A 25505-nucleotide genomic window follows, 5' to 3' on the forward strand; every position below is an offset into this window, starting at 1 on the left:
TTATTTGCCTGTTCACCGCCCTGAGTCCTTCGGGAGAAGGGCGGTATAAAAATTAAATTATTATTATTATTATTATTATTATTACACTATGAGTCTATTTTTTTAAAAAATGAAAGGCTCATAAACAATCATGACTCTAGAAAGAGTGCAGAGAAGAACAATAAAGATGATTAGGGAACTGGAGGCTAAAACATGAAGAACAGTTACAGGAACTGGGCGTGCTAGTCTAGTGAAGTAAAGGACCTGGGGAGACATGATAGCAGTGTTTCAGTATTTGAGGGGCGGTGACAGAGACTAATGACCATATTCAGGATTGTTCTAGTGGTAGTAGTGGTGGTAGGCAAGAGGAAGAGGAAGAAGAGTGTATAAGGTTAACCTTTACTTGACCTTAATAAAGTGATCTATAAGTTTCTTAGCATGAGTAAGATCTATTTATACCAAGATCACATTTTTTTCTTTTTTTGAAATTCCAGACAGAACTTTGCTCACAGCAAAATGGCATTTTGAATGATTCATCATGAACACAGGCAATAATTCATGATCATGTCATCTGCCATTTATATTACGATAATCTAAGAGAGACTATAGTTCAGTATCCTGACATAAGACATGGCTTGACAGATTTACATAAGTAGGCTTAAAATAAATAACAAGAATAGGCCAAAGTTATTGGCAAATCAACTAATTAACCAAGTTTAAATAGCATGTACACAAACAGTTAAGAATGACATTAAAGCTTTTGGTACATTGATGTTGGAAATGTATAATGGATGAGCCATAGATGAAAAGACAATTATATTAGAATTCATTTTAATCTCTCATGTTGCATTTCAGGAAGAAATGTAAGTAAGTTTAACCATAAATCATGATTAATTGAGCTTTTCTATAAAACCGGCACTATCTGACAGTACAGCAATGTGTATTGTGTCTGTCCTATTTTTTTCTGTAATAATAAAAACATCTAAATTCTATTTTATTAGTATTTAAATGGCCATTGTTTACAAACATATGGCAAAATTATTACTGCAAAGGGGAAAAAAATCACTCACAGTTTTGTTGCGCATTATTTTATGATATTAATATTGTTTCTCTGCAAACAAAAGACTCATTTCCATATCAGAGGAAGAGGAATAAATATTAGTTGACAATCTGTACCTTAGAATTAATGGAAATAAAATAAAGACATGAAATACCCTTCGAGTACAATAACTATCATCGGCTTCATAACATAATAAATTACCAATGGAAGCTGCATAAAATATGTTGCCACAGCTATCAGAGAAATCATTACAATAATAAACTACAAGTCAGGCAAATGAGAGCAACCAAAAAGACATGTTGCTGTGGAGTGTTTTTGTTCCAGGTTCCAGATCTCAATGCCGTTTTTCAAATATATTCCATTTCATTCCATCTCTCTCTCTCTCTCTCTCTCTTCTCAATAGGGAGCCTTTTGTCTGCCTGCTGAACAAAGCCCACCGAATATTTTTCCATTTGTACTGTTCGAAATGCTGGATTTCCAATACGGCTTGCAGCTTCTCCTGATCTATGAACAGGTTGAAGATATTTGATTAGTATATCAAGTGTCTGTACATAAGGCCACATAAAACTCAGCATCCTTTTGTACCAATTATATACAGGAAAATCACTAAATAGGGTGAAATAAAAATTCAGGGTTTTTAATATGATCTTTCCAAAACCAGAAGAAAGTGGGGGGAGGGGTTTTTCTCCCCAACAACTTGAAACAACTTGAGATTGGTGACAGCTGGTAGGACTGGTTAGGTGAAAGACAGCACAGGAATAGGAGTTATAGAAAGAGGTGCTAAGAGAGAATAGTATGTGGAGCCAATTAAATCTAATTACTGATCTTTCTTCCTGGAAACAACAACAAAAAAATTTGCTTAAGCACAATCCAACTGCGTAATATTTAATTAAGCAGATGGATAATTTCTTCCTAATGGGGGTTCAAAAGAACTAAATACTGCTACTTTATTTTCTGCACTGGAGATGGAATTTATGTGGGTTTCACCCCTTCCCCAAACCTGGGATCAGGGTAGTTTTCCTATTGTTTTTGCAAGCTGTTGTTAGACCCTCTCTGAAAGTAAAAAAAAAAAAGCACTTAAAAAAAAAACTAAACATAAATAAAGTAAATAAAGCTTAAGTTTAGAAAGGTACTTGGAGTAAATTTGGCATAAACCAATATTTAATCTGTTGAACTGTTTTTATTCAGCAACTGAGCAAGGTAATTGCCAGAAAAATAAAGTGTAAGCATGTAATAAAATAAGACTGCTTCAATCCCTGACCAAAAGAGAGCATCAAGGCAATTTGAGGTAATTTTTAGTTCAGTCAAGGGAGAATGAATTGTTTTACTTTGTCCTGGCTTTAACTGAAAACCGTGTTATGAACCTCCTTTGCTACAGAATTTAAAGATTTTCCCAATGGCAAATAGGACTTTTTTAAAATGGATTTTTGGTGGCTACTTTTGCAAAATGTTTTGGTGAAAAAAAGAATAAGTGGGAACTTCTGACTTGTCAAAGTCTGTCCTTGGATCAGAACAACCTGTGTGACTATGCTACCATCATTTCCCAATATCCTGGACATAGAACAGTTAAGAGAACAATTTATTTCAGGGATGTCAAACTCACAGAGTCACATTGTTGTCAAGTGACATATCATGACTTTTTTTTCCCCGTTGCTAAACTGGAGGTGGCCATGGCCAGTGCGTGATGCAGCTGGCCTGCGGGCCATTAGTTTAACATCCCTGATTTATTTGGTTATATACTCTCATCATATTTCCCATTTCTCGTTCAAGGAAGAAATATATATTAATTGCAACAATACAAGAGCAACCAACAGATTTAAACTTAATGTTAACCGCTTTAATCTAGCTTGCAGAAAATATGACTTCTGTAACAGAATCATCAGTGCTTGGAATACTTTACCTGACTCTGTGGTCTCTTCCCATAATCCTAAAAGCTTCAATCAAAAACTTTCTACTATTGACCTCACCCCATTCCTAAGAGGACCATAAGGGGCGTGCATAAGCGCACAAATGTGCCTACCGTTCCTGTCCTATTGTTTTTTTTTCTTTTCTTTTCTTCTTCCTATATATATATTGGTGCTTATACCTCCTAATATTTACTCACATATATGTTTATATACTATATAATCCTTTTTATATGATGTTGTGACAAAAATAAATAAATAAAAATAAAATAAATATGTATGAATGGATGGATGGATGGATGGATGGATAGAATGAAAGTCAGGCATATCATTTAAGGTGCCTTCGTTTAACCTTGAATTTTTTTAATAGTGATTAGCAAACAGAAGATTAGTTACAGATTAGGCAACAGTACAGGAAAATCAGCTGCTTAGCTGTAAGCTTCCAATCAGCCGTACCAATCCTTTTAAATGGAAAGAAAGTAAGCAATTGAACTATGGGAAAATGGGGTTGATAGCCAGATTGTAAATACATACCATAAAATCAAATCATTTCAAATCTTCTTCAAGTCTTGGTGATTTATGCAGACATATCTGTTCAATTTTCTTGGCTTTCTATAGCAACTTTGCATCAAATTTGCCTAAGAGTGATTTGAGTAAATGATAGAATTCTGACAACAGTTGAAGATTGTTCAGTAAGGTTCTTCCACTTTTTAAAAACTGAACAGTCATCACCACATTAGGTGGCAAAGTAGCTCACCACAAAGAAACCTGTACCTGGATGAACTATTTGCACCTATATAACTGTCTGGTTATAGAATAGAACAACAAAGAATGTTCTTTCTGCGCCAACTCAGTAAGCTCAAACTGCCCAAGGAGCTGCTGATCCAGTTCTACAGAGGAATTATTGAGTCTGTCATTTGCACCTCTATAACTGTCTGGTTCGGTTCTGCAACCCAACAAGAAAAACACAGACTTCAGAGGATAATTAGAACTGCAGAAAAAATAATTGCTACCAACTTGCCTTCCATTGAGGACCTGTATACTGCACGAATCAAGAAGAGAGCCGTGAAAATATTTGCAGATCCCTCGCATCCTGGACATAAACTGTTTCAACTCCTTTATAGAGCACTGCACACCAGAACAACTAGACACAAGAACAGTTTTTTCCCGAAGGCCATCACTCTGCTAAACAAATAATTCCCTCAACACTGTCAGACTATTTACTGAATCTGCACTACTATTAATCGTTTCATAGTTCCCATCACCAATCTCTTTCCACTTATGACTGTATGACTATAACTTGTTGCTGGCAATCCTTATGATTTATATTGATATATTGATCATCAATTGTGTTGTAAATGTTGTACCTTGATGAACGTATCTTTTCTTTTATGTACACTGAGAGCATATGCACCAAGACAAATTCCTTGTGTGTCCAATCACACTTGGCCAATAAAATTCTATTCTATTCTATTCTATTCTATTCTATAGATGAACTATGAGTTTGACTGAGGTCTAAATTTCTCCACAAATTTATCATTTTAGCCTTACACATGAGGGTGGGGAGCAAATGTCAAAAGATGCATCGTAATGTCCCCCTTTTTTTTGCACTTGCGTTAAGTAAGTGCACACAAATAGGTCACTGTTCTTGTTTTATCATTTTGATGAAATTGTGGCTTTGCTGCAGATGCTTTTGGCCTTGCAGCCAATTTTATCCTAAAGATCAGTTTTCCTTATTATGGTACTTTCAGTTGGGTTGGACTAAACTCTCAGGATCAAAAAGCAGCATATCCAATGATCATGGTACTTAGGAATTAAGGCAACACCTTTATCTAACATATTTATCTGCTGTATTCTAATAGAAAATTGTTCTCATAATAAAATAGCTTTACAAAAAAAAAGGAGGGGGGGGGAATCAGTTGACTGATGGACCACATCCCACCAACAGGAACTAAAGAGGTAAGACAATTTAGCAAGGATTCAATTTGTTTAGTTGCCATATGGAATACTAAATAATTGTCAAGGACAATATTCTATACTAAAACATTTTGATCTGCCTTGCTTGTAGAAATGCTCTCAAATTGGAGATTTAAATGTCTCACATGTCAGGACTTTTGTCTTTATTTTTCTCTAGCAGAGGAAAAGCAATTATCTGTTTCTCAAATGGATCTTTCACCCTTAAAGTTTTGTTTACATAATAGGACTGTGAACTGTGTTTTACAAATATTCTCTAAAAATCAATAACAGAGATCCTTTTTCATGAAAGATTCTTTTACTCATATAAACTCAAATTGGCAGCTTCTCCTTAGCCAGTCCATAATCTGGATTTAGGAAGGAGTTAAAGGGATTTGATGGAACTACCTAACAGCAGATTTTTAAGTAGCCATCCATCATCATATTAAATTTATTCACTTTTGCTCTGGACTAAAAATGCCTAATGTTTTTTAAAATTTTTACTGATCTAGGCATACTTGGAAATCCATTGAATTATCCTCTACTTCCAATAATTGTTTTAAATAAGCTAGTGTGTGTATAATTGGCAACCATATATCCTTTCAACACACATACACTCGTGTGAGGACATTTCTATTATTTCCCTTTATCTATTTAAGAATATAAATGTTTTGAAGTGGACTTGAAAACAAGGAATTATATTTGCGTAATCATAGGACAGATTAACCTGATAGATTTGGAGATATTTGAGTACTTTTCATTTCTTATTAGTTCCTCTCTCTGAAATGTTAATTGATCTCCAGGCTCATCAGCATTATGTATTTGATCAAGAAGCTTTTTCGTTTAGTATCTTCTTTTGATGTGGGTGAAGGCTCTCAGTTGTATCTCACAAATCCTTAATAGGGTTGTTGTTATCTTTGTACATTAAGAAGCTAGACTGCTTGCAGCTTTCAACAATCACTGATGTTGGGTCTTACCTAATAGGCCACTGCAAATCAGGTACAATCTAATCTGAATCATTAATTTGACCAGAAAGCCTGATATGAATTGGGGGGAAAAACCCATCCAGTTCGATTTGAACATTCAGACAGAATTGTCAGGTTGAATTGCTTCCCTTCAGATTTCTCAATCAATATTTTTACAAAGCCATTTCTGTGCAGGTAAGCATCTAATTTGTCCAAATTGATTTGGAGGTATCCCATTCATTTTGACTTTCAAGTTTGATTAGCTGATTTGATTTGGAAGTTTGACTGAATTGTCTTTGCAGTAGAAGGTCCAGCTTTTTTCTTTTGCAACACGGGCAACACACTTTCACAAGAAATAGGAATTTGACTGCTCAGTTTTATCTGACTTTTTGACTTCGTTGATATTCTGACCCAATGCTCCTATTCTAACTAGTTTTGGAACATACATTTACAATAAGATGTGTTACATGACAACTCCTGAACATATACTAGTCATGTTCACACAGCCATTAAGCACTCATTTGGGCATGACTGGTAGCACATCTACAGAAGGGACAAAGTTATGTGTAATCACACAACCATTTCACATGATTATTGAATGCATGAAGAAGATTGTGTGATCTACCCATGTCCAGTGAGTTCGTGTAACATTTTGCGACCTAATTCATTTTGAAATGTTTGAGAAATTGCATTCCTAAAATGGTTCTATTAATCTTAAGATTTTTTTTAAAAAAAATCTAAATGTTTCAATGACCAACAGTGAAATTGTGAGATTCTGCCTTCCTCCTCATATATACTTTTAACTCAAGGGAACATATAGCATCAGATGGAGTATTTGTTTGTTCATTTATATCCTGCTTTTATTATTTTTTTAATAAATAACTCAAGGCAGTGAACATACCTAAAATTCCTTCCTTCCCTACTTTTAGCACAACAATTCCATGAGGTGAATTGGGCTGGAAGAATATGACTGGCCAAAACCATGAAACCTGGCTAAGCAGAACTGAAACCCATGGTCTCCTTGTTTCTAGCCTGATGCTTTAATCACTAGACCAAACTGACTGTCTTTACTCTGCTAAAATTTATGCCCTAATAATTATCTATATCAGGGGTCTCCAACCTTGGCAACTTTAAAACTTGTGGACTTTAACTCACAGAAACATAGCTGGCTGAGGAACTCTGGGAGTTGAAGTCCACAAGTCTTAAAGTTGCCAAGATTGGAGACCCCTGATCTATATCTTTAAAAGGCCATCTCAAATAATGCTTTATTCCCTTAGTATTATTCCATCTGTGTTCATTTATTTTACCCAGAGAATGACATTTGGATAACTTATTTATATTTGGACAAGGTAGAAACAATTTTTTTTTTTTGACTCCTTTTTTATTCAAAAAGTTTTACAAAATTTTTTTTTTTGCCCCCTTTCCCCCCCTCCTCCCCCCTCCCTTCACAACCCCCCTCCCCCCCCCGACTTCCCGGAACGAGCACAAGGTATAGTTAAAAGTAAAACAAACATATGCTAAAAAGTTTTCGTCCCAACTTAATTATACCCCTACAATCATCAATTCCTAACTTCCCCCAAAAGCTATCAAAAATAATACATCATAATCATTCAAAAACAGTCTGATAACTCTTAGTCTGATATCTACGTTGAATATAATCAATCCATTTTTCCATTCCTTTAAGTATCTTTCTTGTATTGTCTTTCAAAAGGCTGATATCTTCGCCATCTCAGCCAAATTGGCAACTTTCAATATCCATTCTTGTATTGTTGGTACTTCTTTTTCTTCCAATATTGTCCTATTAGTAATCTTGCTGCAGTTATTAGATTTAAAATCAATTTAGTCTCAATTACTGTACAATCCGTAATAATTCCCAACAAGAAAAATTGCGGCAGGAACTTTATCTTCTTTTCAGAACATTTTGTAAAATCCACCAAATTTTTATCCAAAAGGCCTTTATGTCCTTACAAGTCCACCAAATGTGAAAATATGTAGCGTCATCACAATTACATCTCCAACATTTTGCTTGCATTTCTGGATACATACGATAATTTTTAGGATCTAGATGCCATCTATAAAACATTTTATAAAAATTTTCCTCAGATTCTGTGCCTGCGTGAATTTAACATTTCTAACCCAAATTCTTTCCCACGTTTCCAATAATATTGGCTCCTGAAAATTTTGTGCCCACTTTATCATACAGTCCTTTACCAAGTCCCTTTCAGAATCTATTTCAAGTAACACATTATACAATCTCTTTATATGCTCCTGAGACTGATTTCTAATTTGCTTTACCAAATTTCCCTCGTTCTGCTCTATACCAATTTTTTGATCTCCCTTCCATCTAGCATGTAATTGCTCATATTGAAACCAAGTATAATTTTTCCCTTCCTCTCTTAATACTTGCAGAGATTTTAACTGCAAATTACCTCTTTCAGTATACAAAAGATCTTTATATGTAATCATTTCCTGCTTCTGTTCTATGTTTATATTTTCTACTGTATGTCTAGGACATGCCCATATAGGAACCTTATAATTTAGTTTATAAGAGTATTTTTCCAAACACATGAAGGGCATTTCTTAGCACATGATTTTTAAAGGCCTTATCCACTTTTTGTCATAAATTAAATATGCATGCCATCCATATAACAAATCATAACCTTCTATATTCAAAATTCTGTCCTCTGTTAAATTAAACCAATCACTTATTGCAGAGAGCAGCTGCTTCATAATATAATTTAAAATTAGGCATTTTAAACCTCCCTTTCCGAGAATCTTGAATTATTTTCATTTTAACCCTAGCTTTTTACCTTCCCATATAAATTTGTTAATTCCTTCTGCCATTCCTCAAGATTCTTATCTTTCTTAATTATTGGTATCATCTGAAAGAGGAATAAAAATCTAGGTAAAACATTCATTTTAATAGCAGCAATGATAATTGCAATTTTTTCCAAACAATCAACTCCTTCTGAACTTTTTGCCATAAAACCTCATAGTTATTCTTATACAATTTCACATTTGACGACGTAATATAAACCCCTTAACCTTCTTTACAATTTCAAATCCTGTTACTTCCTCTAGTTTTTCTTTCTGTTGTCTGGCCATATTTTTTATTATCACTTTTGTCTTTTTCTGATTTACCTTAAACCCTGAGACATTCCCATATTGATCAATTATTTCCAACAAAGATTTACTAGAATTTATAGGGTTTGTTAAAGTAATCACCAAATCATCTGCAAAAGCTCTTAACTTATATTCATACTGTCTAACTCTAATTCCCTCTATCTCCTTTACTTCTCGTATTTTATCCAATAATGGTTCTAGAGTTAAAATAAACAATAATGGTGATAAAGGACATCCCTGTCTTGTTCCTTTCGCAATCTTAAAAGGTTCTGTTAAGCTACCATTGATTATAATCTGTGCTGTTTGCTCTCCATAAATTGCCCTAATTATTCTTAAAAAACCATCTCCAAATTGCATCTTTTCTATTAATTTAAATAAAAAATCCCAATGCAATCGATCAAAAGCTTTCTCTGCATCGAGAAAAATAAATGCTGCTGGAATAAAATTTTTCTTTTCTAAGTACTCCAGTAAATTAACAATCTGCCTAACATTATTCCTCATCTGTCTCCCTTTTATAAATCCAGATTGATCATTATGAATTCTTCGCTGCAGAATCAACATTAATCTATTAGCTATTATTTTAACAAAATCTTATAATCATTATTTAAAAGTGAGATTGGCCTATAATTCCCAGGTTTAGAACAATCCTGTTCCTCTTTTGGTATCAATGAAATAAAGAGGTTCTCCATGAGGGGGAATTCCCCCTCCTAGTTGTATCTGATTAAATAATTCCTTAAGTGGACCTAACATCTCATCCTGTAAATTCCTATAATAACTAACTGTAAGCCCATCCGTACCAGGAGTTTTCCCCATTTTTAATTGTTTAATTACCAAAATAATTTCTTCCGAGGTTATAGGCCGATTCAATTCATCCGCTTGTTCTAAAGTTAAATTTTTAACCTTATATTCCTTCAAATACTTATCAATATCCCTATTCGATATATTATCTTTAAGATATAAATTTGTATAATATTCTAAAAAAGCTTTTTTAATTTTATCCTGTTGATATCTCTCTTTACCTTTGTATTCTATTTTTTCTATAGTACGTTGTTTTTGTCTTTTCCTTAAAGTGTATGCTAACCACCTACCAGGTCTATTTGCGTTACAAAAAGTATTATATAATACTTTTTGTAATAAAAAGGTAGAAACAATTCAAATTGGAGCCAGGGATTTACTTCTGTACCTGTAGTGAAACAATAGGCTTTGTACATTTTTTAATAAGCCAAATTTCCAAATGGAATGCCCACATTTTAGAAGTAGTCATGGATCCAGTCCTATATTTTTTATAATTTTACATGGTGTAGAAATTGGACCCACTGTAGTTGGAAGATGCATGAAACATTCTTAAATAAACGCATCTTGCCTCTGACCACTTCATGTTTAATCAAATCTGGCAAAGTTATGCAAACACAAACATGCATACTGTTTGGCTAAGATAAGCCACTCCCTGAAGACAGAGTCAAGTAAATATGTTTATTTGATTTCAACCTAGTCAGTGGAGAAAACCTAAAGTTATAATAATTGAAAGAGAAAGTAATTGAGTTATTCTTCAAATGTCATTGTTAGAAACAGTATATGGGAACACATGGTGACTTGAGCAACTTGGCAAGCAATCAGTAGACGTGGTTTACTTAGCCAGACACAAGGAATGTTTATTCATGACCTAAACCAAAGAAACATTCCATGACTACAGAACTTTGAATTACCCTTCAAAATACTTTTGAAATTTGAGAAAGTCATGCCGAAAATCTTCTGACCAGGTCTGTTTCAATCTACAGGTAGTTTTCAACTTACAACCACAATTGAGATCAGAATTTCTACTGCAAAGCAAGGTTAAGTGAGTCATCTCATTTTATAATAGCAATAGCACTTAGACTTATATACCGCTTCACAGTGCTTTACAGCCCACTCTAAGTGGTTTACAGAGTCAGTATATTGCCCCCAACAATCTGGCTTCTCATTTTACCAATTTCAGAAGAATGGAAGGCTGAGTCAACCCTGAGCCAGTGAGATTTGAACTGCCCAATTGCTAGCAACCAGCAGTCAGCAGAAATAGCTTACAGTACTGCATTCTACCGCCAAACTTCTGGCAGCTGGCAATCAGCAGAAGTAGCCTGCAGTACTGTATTCTAACCACTACGCCACAATATGTTTTTGCTATGGTTGTTAAGTGAATCACTGCAGTTGTTAAATGAATCACACAGTCATTAAGTAAATCTGGCTTCCCAAATTGACTTTGCTTGTCAGAAGCCAGCTGGAAAGGCCACAAATGGTAATCACATGATCCTGGGATGCTGCCACTGTCATACATAAATGTGGTTAGCCAAGTGCCGAAATTTTGATCATGTAACTGTGAGGATGTTGCAATGGTCATAAGTGCAAATACTGGTTGTAAGTCACTGTGTTCAGTGCTGTTGTAACTTAAAAAGGTTGCTAAACGAAGGGTTGTAAATCAAGGACTACTGTATCTGCAGTCACATATGTCGATTTGTCTATATATTTTATACAGGCCTAAGTCTCTACATTTGTACTTGAACAATGGAGAAAGTCAAGGATTCTGGAGGTTGGGAAATACACGTCAAACCTCATGATAAGTGAGATGCAGAGGAAAATTATTTGGAAGAACATAGACAGCACTTAATGGCCAAGAATGTGTCCTCCTATCAAAAATAAATAGGGACAGGAAAAAAATATATTGCTGAAGATCTTGGATTGGAAGCTTGTTCCTTTATAATCCTAAAAAGAAAACAAAGCATGAGACAAGGAATTATGATTTGTCAGCTAATGACCACTGAAAGATGTTAGGTAATAATAGATATTTATGCTATTCATTCTCAGGAAAATTAGAATTTCAGTACTTTCTCAGGCTTTTATCAAAGAATAATGCAAGAGCACTCAAGCAATATCAGAGAGGGAGGGAGAGACAGTTCCAGGACCCAGGAAAACATTTTTTGCTTTTTTAAAATTATTGAAGTTTCTACAGGCTTCTGGTTATGAGTTCACAATGGATAGTGACCTGCATGTATTATGTGAATAAATGAATTTATTTGTATAGATTTTCTTATTTTGCATTCATACTTTAGGGGTTGTTCTAGTCATAAGGAAGCGAATTCCTTTTCTCTTGAGCTTTAGAAATCTTGTTTAGCAATATATCTCAAGTACCGAGATTTCAGCAAATATTGTCCATTTTCTTCATCTTATCTTTAGGAACTTATTGTTTTGGAGAAAAAAAGGAAGGTAGCAAATTGTAATTCTCAGGAAGTTTAGTTCAGCTTCGGTGCCTTTTCTGCATTTCTTTTTAACCCCAGCATACCTGCAGCCTAGATAATGTGTCTTTAAGATGCAAGCATCATTCTAAATGAAGAAAAATAAACATCCTAAGGATGAGTGAAGGTAGATAGAAATGACATCTTTTTCATAGAAATTGAGTTGGCTTCTCAATAGCTTTTCGTGTTTTGAGCAGAAATGGTTAACTCTGTTCCTGCAAACTTAATTTTTTTTAAAAAAAAGAAACAAAAAAGTTTGCATCTATTAACAAGCAGACTCAAGGTAGAAAAATAAATAAATATAATCAAAGCAACGATTAGGAATCTGATTAGAAAAACAACACCTTGCACTCCTCACCAATTCTGAAAAATCATTAGCCGTGGATTCCTGCCATTTGCCCATCAGTGTCCACTTGTACTCACTGCAGGAACAAAGTGAAGGAAGTGACATCACGCGATGCTGGGAAGGATGAGCCTGGAAAAAAAAATCATATGCTTGGGATCATCTGCCTGGCTGCATGTTTTAAAAATGCTAATTGAAATGCTTTGGGCTCATCCAAGGGAGATGATGCCATCAGTTTGACCGGGTTGAGTAGAAAGGTTTTGCCTGCCCAAACTCTCTGAGGGGAAAAGGAAGAGCAGCAACTCGGGCGCGTGCTGAAACAAGGATGCATTTGAGAGAATGATATTTCAGCTGATTGGAAACATACCTCATTGTTTGTGTGTCCCAAGCATCGGGTGCTTAGCAGCTGCAGTAATATCAATGGGCAATTGAAACCGACCCTCATTAGATTAGTGCTGAGCTTATTGCTTGTGCCAGTCTCATTATTATTGGTAAGTAAACTGGCAGATTGTCAGGATGCCTCATGGCAAGATGAGCTTTTGCAGCTTTTTGTTTGCGCTTATAATAAACAATGAAGTTAATGCAATCCCTTGGGCACAGCCACGTCTCAGATGTTTTTTGCGAGTAGCAATCAGCTTGCTGGAGTAAACAACTTCTTATTTTAAGAAGCAATATTAATTAATTAAAGCAGGAGGCAGGAGGCTGGGAAAGAGAGAGCAAGCGGGCGAGAGCACCTGTTAATTATTTCCTGTCACCTGCCCCAGTGAAGCCCGCCAGTCGGAGAATGTTTGGTGGTGCCTTCAGCACGCTCTGCTTGTCAGCTGAGCCAATTGTCAATTGGAGCTTGCAAGAGCTGACAACTTTTGACAGGGCGCAACTAGATGTCACATCTCATTCTGATGTGGGTGGGCGGGTGGGTGTGCTTGTGTATATTGCTTTGATTGTCAGGAGAACACTTGGTGATGACCCAAACTGTTTTTGCTTCTCAACTTCATGTCCAGTTCACATTGAGTTAAAGATGAAACCATGGGCTCTATTAAATGACTAGCTGCTCTGTCACCCAAGTCTTCTGTTTTCACAGCTGAAAGGAAGCAGGGGTCGAACAGACTGTTCTGATTATTTAAGTTGGTCGGATGATATCGGAATTTATGTTCTCACTACTTTGCGGGCTTGCACCCTTGCACAGATATAGTAGGACTTGGTCTTCTTAGCTATCTGTCTGCTTTCAGATATGGACCAGTAACTGAATATGTATTTCTGCTCATTTTTGCTTGTACTACAACCAAACATCAAATTACTCAACATCAAATTAAGAGCCATGGTGGCACAGCGGTTAGCATGCAGTATGGCAGGCTAACTCTGCTGGCTGCTCAAGGTTGACTCAGCCTTCCATACTTCTGAGATTGGTAAAAGGTGGACTTGGATTGCTGGAGGCAATATGATGTAAACTGCTTAGAAAGGACTGTAAAGCACCATAAAGCAGTATATAAGCTATTGCTCTACTTGCTATTGCTCTAATTCTACTTGAAAATATAGCTGCAGTAGATGTAAATGAATTGTAAGCATTTTGTTGGCCCAGTGGATGTGGAATATTTCTTGGAATGATAGTTCTGTATCTGGGATCTATTAAGCAGACTGTGGTCTAACCATAATGCTGGGAAGTCAGGAACAGAGAGAGAGACAGAGAGACAGAGAGAGACAGAGAGAGACAGAGAGGGACAGAGAGACAGAGGGGGGAGGTAGAGAGAAACAGAGAGACACAGACAGACAGAGACAGAGAGAAAGAGAAAGAGACAGAGAGTGACGGAGAGAGAGAGAGACAGAGACACAAAAAGACAAACAGACAGATAGAGACAGAGACACCGAGAGACAGAGACAGAGGGAAAACCAAGTGTTCCTCCAGTAACTGCATCAACCACTCTGTTTGCACAAAACGCCACTTATATGGTGTGAATCACTCCTGGCAGATGGAAGTTCTCCATTTGCCTAAAGCTTGTAACTGCAGCAGCATAATAATAAGCTTCTAGGAATAGCAAAGATTGATCTGTGGATGGTCTCAGTTCACTCTGCAAGCAGGTCTGAAATTTATTGAAGAACAATTTAGTACTGAGCCAAATGGGAGCTCTGCTGAAAATTCAGATAAAAAATTGAAGTACTCTCATTGAGTAATGGATCTGTTATGGATCATGGCAAAAGGAGTCTGAAGCATAGGTAGTCCTTGACTTACAACAGTTCATTTAGCGACCGTTCTAAGTTACAACATAGCTGAAAAAGGTCACTTATGACCGTTTTCTCACAAGTACAACCTTTGCAGCATCCCCACGGTCAAGTGATCAAAATTCAGATGCTTGGCAACTGACTCATACTTATGATGGTTGCAGTGTCCCATGGTCATGTGATCACCTTTTGTGACCTTCTTAAAAACTAAGTCAATGGGGAAATTGCTAGATTAATTTAACTACTATGTTATTAACTTAAACTTGCTAAAATTATTAAGTGGTGATACACTTAATAATTTTAGCAAGAAAGGTCAAAATTCACTTAACAAATATTTCTCTTAGCGACAGAAATGCGAGGGTCAATTATAGTTGTAAGTCAAAGACTACTTGTATTCATCAATTAAGGTCACATATGACTAAAACAAACTGGCAATCAGATAATTGGTGATCATCCATATGAACCTCACCAGGCCTAATTTTATCGAGTCTCAAATTTGTGTTATCTAGTCTTACTGGTTTTTAGGCAGTAAGATTTCTATCCTTCATTTTCATCTCTCTGTTATACCTGAGGGTAGATGATGGAACTGTGCAGTACCAAGGGCCTTAAACAGCTTCTGCCAAATTCCTGTATCCAATTTCCAAGAACTCTCTCCAGATACTCAAAACAGCCTCCGCAGGTAAGAGCTTCAGTCCTCTGCAAAGGGTTTCCAGAGATTACAAGAAGCTTCCGATGGATCAGAAAAAGGTCAGTGGAACTAGTGCTGTTAAAGAAACACATGACTCTCCCTTGTTTTGTATTTAAAGAAAGATTTCAAGGGTCCCCAAAACAGATTCACACACTATTCTATGCAGAGATTAGATAAGTGGGAGAAAGTTTTTGCCAGCCAATTAAGTTTTCTTTTCTTTACCTAAATTCTCATTAACAGTTTTATTCCCATATGGAAATAAAGTTTTCATATGGCCCCACACGGGTGAAATGTAAAATTTGTTACTACTGGTTCTGTGGGTGTGGCTTGGTGAGGGGGGAGTAATGTGACTGGGTGGGTGTGGCCAACTTTCTTTTTTTTTAACTTTTAAAAGCATTTTTTCTACAACCTCTTCGGCCGAAGTGGTTATTAAAAAATGCTTTTAAAAGCCTCTGATGATCAGACAACTCAGCTGGGATCACCAGAGGAGCCTTTTAAAAGCATTTTTACGACCTCTTCAGCCAAAGAGGTTGTAGAAAAAATGCTTTTAAAGGGTTCTGATGATAGATAGATAGATAGATAGATAGATAGATAGATAGATAGATAGATAGATAGATAGATAGATAGATAGATAGATGGATGCAATATGTGTTTATATATGAGTCTGAATTTGCTCCATAGGGTTATGGATTTTTTGTGAGGCAGGAGGCTATGTGTGTGTTATTTGTCTTTAATAATGAGAAATCATCACAAACATTAAACTGAAATTGGTTAGTTATGAATTTTGCTTTCACTTTGTCCTAACTTGCTATAATGGGTCACTCTTTGGTTCACATACAGAAGGGTCTCTATTATGTAGTTTTCTTTTCTGGGAATTATTCTCTAGATTTGCCTATCTTGCACCAACCCTTCATCACTAACCCATGGTAGAGATATCTGGAAAATCAATTCTTTCTTCCCATCACTCCCCAGTTAACATACATCAAAAGGATGGAATAATAGTTGCCAAACAATAAAAAGAACTGGTCTTAGTAGAGAAGATAAGTGTGATCTAAAATTAAGTATGAATGTTCCAGCTGAAGTTTCAATCTAGTCATGTTCTCTTCCAAGGCACAGTATCCTGTTCCTCTAATAGTTTGATCCTCTGTCCTTAATAGTCAGCACTGTGATTACCGTATATTTAATACTCCTGGGGTTTTGCTTACTTTTGCTTCTTAATCTTTTTCAGAAAAAACATTATTTCAAAGAGTTTTCAAAACCATGGAATTATCTGATAAAAAATAATAACGCTCACTGTCTGTGATAAGTACTTTTTTCAGCAGTATAAATGTTCTTGATGCAATATTTATCAAAGAAAGATTGTGAATTCAGCATCATGGCCATTCAGGTCATGGCAATCAATGAGGTACCTCGTCTACTAGATGTCAGGTGCAAGAAGTCAAGAATCCGGATAGAGTTCCAAAGCACTACAAGTTTATTTCGTGCTACTTATACACAAGAATATAAACTACTAATGGTCAGGGTGAGTTGACACCCGATAATAGTCAATATACTTCAAGGGGAGCTGGACTAAGGTCTCTTATGGGGAATAGAAACTCCAGACTGATAATGTGTTTGACCTCACCCTCGGGTTCAGCCTGGTCATCTCCTATACTAAAGGTAAAGGTTCCCCTCGCACATATGTGCTAGTTGTTGCTGACTCTAGGGGGAGCGGTGCTCATCTCTGTTTCAAAGCCGAAAAGCCAGCGCTGTCCGAAGACATCTCCGTGGTCATGTGGCTGGCATGACTCAATGCCAAAGACGCATGGAACGCTGTTACCTTCCCACCAAAGGTGGTCCCTATTTTTTCTACTTGCATTTTTACGTCCTTTCGAAACTGCTAGGTTGGCAGAAGCTGGAACAAGTAACGGGAGCTCACCCCGTTACACGGCATCCCTAGGGATTCAAACCGCTGAGCTGCCGACCTTTCGATCGACAAGCTCAACGTCCTAGCCCCTGAACCACCGCATCCCTTCTCCTATACTAGACAGGCCCAGAACCTTGTTTATTTTTTCTAAGAAGAAGAACATGCATATACACCCACTCCCATCCCACAAACTATATGCATGTGCGCACAACACACACACACACACACATACACACACATCGACTGTTGTATATCAGAAGATTATATACATATAGAATATAATTTTCAAGATATGTTCTCAATAGTCAGAATGGTATAGATGATTCTGGAAAATGATGACCTTGTCTTATAGGGAAGGGTTGGATAGGAGAGTTAAAATTTTATTTATTTCATAGATTTGTACGGTCACCCAACTCAAATAAATTACTCTGGGCAGTTTGTAACATTAAAATACTAAAAACATTTGGAAACATAAAAATTCATAGCTGCCACGGATCATAAACAAGCAACAATCAACACAACATAAAATATCATAAACTCAATCTACTAAAACATTCTCTTGTGCAAATCTTGATCAAATGAATGGAAGCTGGAAAAGACGATTTAATGTAGTGCATTTTGAATCAAAGCAAGGCAAGAAATAATACCTTAAACCTAAAAATAAAAATTCAAGGTCAGTTGAGGATGGGTTGGTAGCCCTTCCAGTCATGGATAGTTTTTTTAAACCATCTTTCTACATTTTCTTATTTTATGCATTATAAATATTGGTACGTATTTGCCTAAATATAATTCTGATGATCTCTTTGCTCTACTTAAAATTAATCTCTTTCTTGGTGCATACAGAACGTCTCAACAGCCGCTAAGGAGTAAGCATATCATGGTGTGCACTGATAACATTATTCCTAATCAACTCATTGCTTCCTTGTACAGCCTTCATCTACTTGTCCTGCCAGAGTCTCATTTCCAGATTGTTAAGTGGACAGCCAGGAAACCACAAGTGTAACTAGAACAGGGTGATTTATTAAAAGAGCTGACTAAATGACAGGAAGGTTTTTTGACAAATTCATTTCTTCATAGTCCCAAGTCTTGCAATTGTTGCTTATATAAATACCAAATCTTTAGTTATTGTTCAGCCACATCAGAAGTACTTCGGGAAAAAATATAAAGAGACATGGATAAAAAATACTTCCTTTAAAATGTGTCAGAAGCTGCTTGAAATATTTTAGGCCAAAATAAAGATTTGTAGGTACTGTAATCTTAATAGTTCACAGATTCAGTCATCTGCTAGGTTTTCTTACTAGATAATATTGAGTCCACTGAAAGTATCAAAAATATTACCAATGGTTTTTCCTATACCTAGTTCCTGAAACAATATATACAATAACAGAGTCAATAGCAAATAAGCCTTTCTCTATTCTAGCCCACAATTATGAAATCAATTAAAAATTATGTTCTTTCAGCAAAGTAAATATATTCACTGATTTTTGTGTGTATGCACCTTCCAGTTGTCTTATTTCCTGGGAACTACTTGGACTAGTTCCCACAGATTTCTTGGCAACAATTTTCAAAGTGGTTTGCTATTGCCTCATTTTTAGGGCTGAGAGTGATTGGGCAAAGCTCACGTAACTGACTTCATGCCTAAAATAGAACCAGAATTCAGTCTCCCAGTTTCTAACCTGGTGTTTTAACCACTAGTTCAAACTGGGTCTTATGATCACTGATACTACACTGATCAAATAATGGTTTCTGGAAACTATGGTATATCCTTCAATGAGAAATGTTGGTAAACAGCCTTAGGTGAAGGATATGTGTCATTATTGCACTGAGCACTCTTAAAGTACAATGGCACAAGACTCTGGGGAGAATGATGAGTATTCCATCTATGGATAATCAGTAAAAATGACACGTCTGCTGATTTATTTGAAAACTCTGATAAAGTCGAATACTCATTTAATGTAAAAACTTGCCAAAGTCAGCATCCACCAATTTGGTGCCTTTCAAATGTGCTGGGTTTATCATTCTCAACCACATGGTTTAATAGTGCCTAGAATTTTGGGGAAGTGGAGTATTAACAAATCCAAAGTGCACCAGAATGTAAAATGCTGTTACATATCATTTTTTTTTTTGGTCTCTCCTTTCCATTACATCAAATATTCAGGCCACCAGATCAGCTTTCCTAGTGTCAGTAGGAAATTGAAGATAATTTTAGTGATCCATCTTTTCCTTTAAACAATCGAAATTAGACCACACGGAGACCTTGAAAAATGTGATTAACTGGTTCTGTAATAATAAAGCTTTTTTAAAAAATTGAGCTTCACTTACGGCAACCACATGGACACATCCAGGCGTGAAATCCAGCAGGTTCTGACAGGTTCTGGACAACCAGTAGTGGATATTTTGAGCATTTTGGAGAACCGGTGGCGGAAATTTTGAGTAGTTTGGAGAACCGGCAAATACCACCTGGGCTGGCCCCAGAGTGGGGTGAGAATGGAGATTTTGCTATATCCTTCCCCTGGAGTGGGGGGGGAATGGACATTTTCCAATATCCTTCCCCTGACATGCCCATCAAGCCACGCCCACAGAACCGGTAGTAAAAAAAATTGGATTTCACCACTGGACACATCTATGTAATTTTCGTTAACCTGCCAACCAAACACAATCCTGCCTAGTTTCTGAGCCCAAACAAGGCTAGTCAGGTGCTCTTACCTCTTGCAGCTCTATTGATTTGAAATTCTACTACACAATGAGATTCATTAACTTGAGAAAGAAATACAAAAATGACTTGAAAGGTTAATTAATTAGCTGATGAATATAGATAGAAAAACAGAAGATCATTATTTCAAGTCTGTCCGTACCTGAAGTTTGACAGAACTTTATCAGGAAAGATATTAGCCTCAAGCACACATTTAGAGTAAGGAGGACAAGCCCCCAACTTTGTTATGGGAACTGGCAGCCTGCCAGTGACAGGCATATATTTAACATGAAGCATCAAGGAATTCAAGTGTAATATTTCTTTCTATTCATGAAAGTATAATCAGGTTTCATTTTCAAAGCATCTCTTTAAAGAACTTTATATTTGTCAGGACAAAGGGCTGCTGTGTTTTTCACACTGTGCCACTGTTATCCCAAAGAGCTTTTGGCAAAAGATCCTACTGCTATGGAAGATGAAGTTCAATGATTACTCCAGATATCACAAATGCTGCCATGGTCTTTAGTTGCATGGCCTTAACTCCAGAAAACTCAATGGATCCTAAGCAGATGTATATGCTTTGTGATCTATGCTAACAAGACAGGACACAAGCTAATTTAACCATCTTAACTACCGTCATCTACAATTAATTTAACAAATAATAAAAAGCAATTATGGGATGTTGTGGTTCAGATTTTCAGTATTTGGGAGATCTGTTATGCATAGAAGTAACTTTATTTTTTTTTTAAAGTACATATCATGAATGGCAATGTGAGTCCTAGTAAGTGCAGAGGAGAACAAGGTTGGTTCATTTGACAGTGCTTTTAGTTCTTATTTAGAACATATTCAGTAAAAAAAAAAGTAACGTAAAATTGCCTGAAAGTACTATCTTTGAATATAAGTGGAAATCAGTCAATAATTGTTCAATATCCACTTAAAAGTATTGAATGAGTAGAAAAATTGCTTAGTTTCAACTTAGTTTCAACAGATGTTGCTTTTACTTATGCCCACATTCTGCTGAATTTAGTTATTTATGCAAAAAGGGAACTGCTCTTGAAGACCAATTCATTATTCTTACAGTTTCAACTTTTTCAGCTAAAACAAGCAGATTTTTTTTAAATTTACATTTATATCCCGCCCTTCTCCGAAGACTCAGGGCGGCTTACATTGTGTAAGGCAATAGTCTCATTCTATTTGTATATTTATATACAAAGTCAACTTATTGCCCCCCCAACAATCTGGGTCCTCATTTTACCTACCTGATAAAGGATGGAAGGCTGAGTCAACCATGGGCCTGGTGGGACTCGAGCCTGCAGTAATTGCAAGCAGCTGTGTTTAATAACAGGCTTCTTACAGCCTGAGCCACACCGCGGCCCATTGATTGACAAAATTGATTGACAAAAAAATTGAATTTTCAGCCAATAATAAAGATCAGCTGTACCATCAACAATGAACATTGGTAATCAACATAGAGCTACAGATAAGTGCAGTGGTGTCCTATTTTACAATTGTCTATATTCTATCTTCAGCTAGCCAAAGCATCAAACTGAAGTGATTTATAACTTACTATACTTTTATACCATCCCACTATGAAAAGTTGACCCCCTTTCGGAAATAAATTTGCACTGGATGGAATGAAGTTGAAAGGAAGAGAGTGCTACTTATTCAAAAGCTTTGAACAGAAAACCTTTAAAGGCAGAAATGGATCATTCCTTTTTAAGAAGAGCTCAGAAAAATGACTCAGATGGTGGTAGTATTTCTAGTTCTACATAGCTTACCCTCTGGGTACCACCTCATCTTTTGTACTTTACTTTCACTTCCATTCAGGCAAAGATGAAGATGTGATTCCCAAATGGAGGAGGTGTCTAAGTCACAAGAGTGGATCTACAATTTCTGGAAAACAGGATCATGGTGAAGGCTATATGTAATTAGACAGAAAGCAGTACGTAATCTTCAGATTCTCAGTTGTAATAAGACAGATATGTAGATGCAATGTGGATCGTGTATTTAATTGATCTTCTTATGGAAGACTGTTACCATTTTCCTTTAACATCACAGCAATTGTGTGCAGATTGATGAGGATCATAGACTTTATTCCTACTGAGAAGGTGGCTCAACATACCTAATCCAGTAAATGGCTTTGATGACCTCAGCAATTTGAACTGAATTATGGCTGGCAATTAGCTGCCCTGTGCACTCGTAGCTCTTTTTTCTAATTCAACAGCAACTTCGTACCAACTAACATTTAGACATATTTTTCAATGCTTGGATCGCTACTTAATTGTACCAAAAGCTAATCTTTTAGTTGAGTGATTCTGCAGCACATAACTAATTATTTCTTTTAGAATTGTTTGCTCTTTTTTTTTTGTTGTTACTTGTCTTCTTTAGAACATCTAGAGTATTAGTAGATTGGAAACTCAACCAAATTCATTGTCAGAAAATTAATGATGCCAAAAACACATATCACTCTCCATTAAAGAGAGAAGCTGGAAAAATTCAGAAGACAGGTGCCAGGAGAGGAAGGAATAAATACAAAAAAAGTTGACACGCACAATAGGGACAGACCTGTTCCAAACAAAAATAAAACCAGTGGCCTGAAATTAATGAAACATGAAACAGGGAATTTCCTAGCAGATGCGAAGCAGTGACAACTCTGCCTAGAACAGTAGTGGAGTCTCCCACTCTAGAGGTTTCCAAATATGCGTTGCATAGCATCTGTTGGGAATAATTTAGGGAACACCTGCACTTGGAGTGGATATTTAGAGGTCCCTTCCAGGCCAACTCAGACAATCTATGGTATGAGTCCATATTTTTTTTTTGTTCAGCATCATTACATGATTAAGTGAGCATTTAACTTATGCAATTAGCCTGTTCCATGTTTGCAAGTAGATTTTGTTCAATGTTATTATAAATATGACTCTTACTGTTCAAGAGTTCATTTCAGACGTGCATTATTGTAATTTTTTGGATTCCGAATGAGCAGAATAATAGATTGCAACTAATGTTTTAATTTGGGCTTCTCAGACAGAAAAGAGCACCACCCATCTCACTGATACAGAGACTCTGGCTAGGGTACAATATAAGTAGTTTAAAAGTGCTAAAAACAATTAAAATTTAAACATTGAATAGAGAAGTTAAAAATTAAAAAAAAAACAAGATAGTGGTTGGCTTGGGGAAAAGAAGCTTCTCTATTTCTCTATGGGGGAAAAATTCTATGAAGTAGACATCATATTCAATTCGGAATGGGACTTTTCGGCTCGAACCCTTCGCCTTGCCTATTTCTCCTCAAGGTTTTTGCCTCCACATTATTAGCCACAAACTTTTCTCCTTGGCTGGCCCTCCCCCAGTCTTTCTCCCCAGCACATGGACCATAGCCCCTCCGTCCCAGTCCCTTCTCTGCTGCACATCTGTCAAAGTACAGTTCATGTCAGGCTTTTGGCTGCCCAGAACAGTTTGCAGCCAGCCAATCTGAACTGACAGGCGAGCGGCTCATGACTGGGGCCACAGTGAAGGGACTGAATGGAGGGGCTGTGGCCCAGTATGCTGGGATGAAAGAATGGGGAAGGGCCAGCTGAGGAGAAAAGTTTGTGGCTAATAATGCAGAGGTGAAAGCCCTGAGGAGAAACAGGCAAGGTAAAGGGTTTGAGCTGAAAAGTTCTAGAACCATTCAATTGCTATATTCTATTTTTTGGAAGAAATTGTGGTACTTCAAATGTCAGATCTGAAGTATATGATAAATGAGATTACTATAAAAAAAAACATTAGCACAATGTAAATATGTTTAATTGTCACTATTAGTTGGAAAGTAGGCTTTTGATTCCCACTAAATCATAGCATTTCAAGAAAATCTGACAAGACTAAACTAAGAATGTTTTAATCATAGCCTTCTTTCATTTATGATGCAGGCAAGGGGAAGACGCCCTTAAAACAAAGCATTTTTCTTGAAACGGTTTTCGAGGAAAATAACATTTTTACCAGATCTGGTAGTTACTCTTCAGTCCTGAAACTTCAAATTAACTTCAAGGAATAGCAGTTTGCTATATCATTATATAGCGAGTACATCACTGTATTGCATGTGTCACTTTTCTCAAGAGAATACAAAAGAGAGGAAAAAAGCGCACATCAATGTGAATTTGGAGAAATTCCACATGTCTGTATGAAATTATTTTTAAATACATCCCCAGATGCATGCTTACTTCCTGTTTTGTTGTATGCTAGCTGAACCTTAAATTATTGCATGCTCTCTAAAGTCAGTAAGTTTTAATCTTTACAAATGGACAATAATTATAGGAAGTATTTAAAGCCATTGGTTTAAAAAAAGAGGAGTAAGTGTTTTGATTGCAAGCAGCACATTTTCACAGGGTGTTTGCATTATTTTATAGTTAAGAATATGTAAGCAGCATCTACTTCAGTAAGAAAAATGACCTTGATGTTCCTCATGCAAACATCTTGGCAACCAATATCTGCCCATTAGTCTGCACCTATGACAGGCCTGCAAATGAAGCAAAACTGGAAGAAATGTGCAACCACAGAGATCACATTTTCACTTGGTAATGCTGATGCTTTCAAATCCCCATGACCTTTTCTCCTTCCGAATGCAATCTGTTTCATTTGCAATAAATAAAGTTGGATTAATACTATAATTAGCAAGAAAAAGGTAACCTGGGATTTAGACAGTCTATCCTTCTTTAAGAGTGCCATTTAGTAAATATATATATATATATTTGGTATGACTGGGAATCCCATCTGCTCCACTGGTATTGAAGGTCTTGATTTGTTTGTGACTCTGAGGGTATGGCATTTCTCCAACAGACAGTTGCTTGAAATGAGCAGAAAAATACCTGCGGGCAACTAATAGTAATTTTGACATTTCATACTTACAAGGAACAGTTAGGTTAACATTTCTGAGTGTAAAATTAAATCTCTCTGATGCTAAGTTTTTTTTTCCACATAAGTTATCAAGGAAGTTGAGGTTGTAACAAAGATGGTGGGGAAGATAAGGAAGTTGCTTGGAACTAAGAGGGAGAAAATGAATTTTTAGAGTATGAGAGAATTGTATGCAGTTACTGCTGATGGGAATATGAAAATTGGTGTTTTGTGGAGGGTTGTAATGAAAATGAATAAGAAAAATTGCATGCAAAGCAATGATTAGTGCAAAACAGAATGAGAAAAGGATAATTGGTTCTTATTGTTATTCTAGTTGGTTGCATAGTCAGTGAGATGTTTAGACTGGGTTTGGTATTATTATCCACCCATTGAGTAGATGTCTATTATTTTGATGCTATTTTTGCTTTCTTTTGCCACTGTAATTCTACTTCTGTTTTCATTCTACTCTCTATTTTGTGATTTCTTCCAGTTTCTTCTCTTGTTTTCTGCTGTCTTCGGGTATTGCAACATCCACTCTCTTGTATC

Source organism: Ahaetulla prasina, chromosome 1 (assembly GCF_028640845.1).
Source record: "Ahaetulla prasina isolate Xishuangbanna chromosome 1, ASM2864084v1, whole genome shotgun sequence".
NCBI lineage: Eukaryota > Metazoa > Chordata > Lepidosauria > Squamata > Colubridae > Ahaetulla > Ahaetulla prasina.